This window comes from Condylura cristata, unplaced genomic scaffold (genome assembly GCF_000260355.1).
Source record: "Condylura cristata isolate star-nosed mole 26May11 unplaced genomic scaffold, ConCri1.0 scaffold00019, whole genome shotgun sequence".
Classification (NCBI taxonomy): Eukaryota; Metazoa; Chordata; class Mammalia; order Eulipotyphla; family Talpidae; genus Condylura; species Condylura cristata.
The window spans coordinates 33,743,781-33,745,956 of record NW_004567120.1 but is presented as its reverse complement, the minus strand read 5'-3'; positions in this window follow the sequence as shown (position 1 = coordinate 33,745,956).

The window sequence follows — 2,176 nt, the reverse complement described above, 5'->3', positions numbered from 1 at the left end:
TGGGTGGATGGGTAGATGAGTAGATGGATGGATGGATGGATGGATGGATGGATGGATGGATGGATGGGTGGATGGGTGGATGGGTGGATAGGTGAATGAACAGCAGGACTTTGGAGAGAGCACCTTAATCAGAGTAGATATTATAAAGCTGGATTCAGAATCATTGGAGAATGAGATGAAGCTATTCCAAACAGAAAGGTCTAGAAAATTAGAACACTAGTAGTTTTAGGGAATAGCAAGGACTATGGCAGATGGGGTTGGAGCACTAAGGGTATGTGATCAGAAAATTAAGGGTACATTAAAGAGTGCTTAGAGGAGAAAAGACTGCAAAAGTTGGGGTGAGAAGCAGATCATGAATGCCAAATTAAGACCTAAGATCATGATCTCAACAGGGCCAGTGAAGATATATGTGCCAGAGAGTGAAATGACCAAACTTGCATTTCAAGATGATGATGATAACACTGAGGAGCTATTATTCACTAAATATGTGTTATATTCCTGGCTCTGGCTTCAGTCTTTCACGTGTGTGATCACACTGGGATGAATTATCATCTTCCCCATTGTACCAGGAATCGGAGGCTTAATGAGTTAAAGTGGCTTGTCTTACAACACTTAGAGTAAGCAGTACAGCTGAAGGCTGACTCTGCTCCCTGATTATTCCAGGATGTATTCCTGTACAGGTTGAGGTAACTTTGTTGTACAGAAAGACTTCCGAGAATAAGCATCACTTGGCCATTAAAACCATGGCAGAGTATGAGGGATAAGAAATCATACAGGTATGAGATGCCAGAGAATACAAAATGTACAACAGAATACCAAAATTATATCAGAAAATACAATTTCTGCTCACCCCCGAGGCAAGGAATGCTCCCCTTCATTTGAATATTATTTAGTAGGCTACTGCTCTTCCCACGGTGGCTTGGTGGTTCTGGCAAGTGACATGGTTAGCCAGCCCAGCATGGAAAGCTGTACTCCTGAGGGCAGCACTTGGAACTCCTTGGCAAGTGCGTCAAGAACGTGTGGGAACCACCGCGAAGCAAATGCTGTTCTCTTGGTTTCTCCCCTGCAGGTGCTGGGCATCAGGTCTGGCTCTGGAACCTCCTGTTGTCCATGCCGCTGGGTTTCCCACAGATATGCTTCATTGTGACATATCGTCTGGCTGGTGCTGGATGAACTACCTGCGCTTCTTTTGGATGATCTTGGGCTTCCTGCGGGGTCTGAGGGCAGCTCTGAAGTCAGACAGATGCCACCTGCACAGGCAGCGCCCAGGAAGTGAGCAAAGTAGTTCTGTCTTAAGAGTGACACAGAGTTGTAGTTAAGAAACTGAGTTTTGCAGTTGAAGCAACCTGGGATGGAATGAAGCATAGCTCTAACACTAGTGGAGTGAACTCAAACAAGTCACTGCATCTCTTTGGGGCTCAGTTTTCTCATCCATGCAATGGGAATAATCTGACCTATACCTTGTAATTATGAAAACTAAGTGAAAGAAATGAATGCAAGTAGCTGGTACATAGAAAAGTCAATGAAAAGTTAATAGTATTATATCTTACGTTTCTGTATTCTCGTTAGCACATGACCAAGCCCAGCGAAGAAGTTAGTAACTACTTGTTGGTTGTTAACAATTAGCATTAATACATCTTAATCTCTTTTTGATCACTTGGCCTTTACAACTGGAATTTTTAATAAGGCAGAAACAACTTGGTATGCTAAAACACAGAAGGCCCACTATAGCTAACATTTGAGTGTTAAGATAATTGGATGCTTCCTTTAGTATACTATATTTCATCCTCCACTGTGTGAGAACATGAATTCTTCACTTTAATTTAGCAATAAAATATTACACAGTAGACACTCAAAATATATTGAACTTCATTAGCTTCTACTAATGAGTATAAATCTATTCAAAGCACAGACACTTAGTGAGACACAAAAACAGTCTGCACTTCTGGGTCTTAAAAGCTCTTTGTAGCACACTGACTTCAATCACTGCACAGTGATTGGTGGATCAGAGTCTCAGATTCTACACAATCCCTTGAGATAATCAAAACTGCATTTTGAAAATAACATCAACTCCCAAGTAAAAGTGAGCTTCTACAACAGTTCAGTGTTTCTTAACAACACTACTGACATGTTGGGTCCGATGATTCTTTGTTATGGTGGGTGCTCTGTAGTGCAT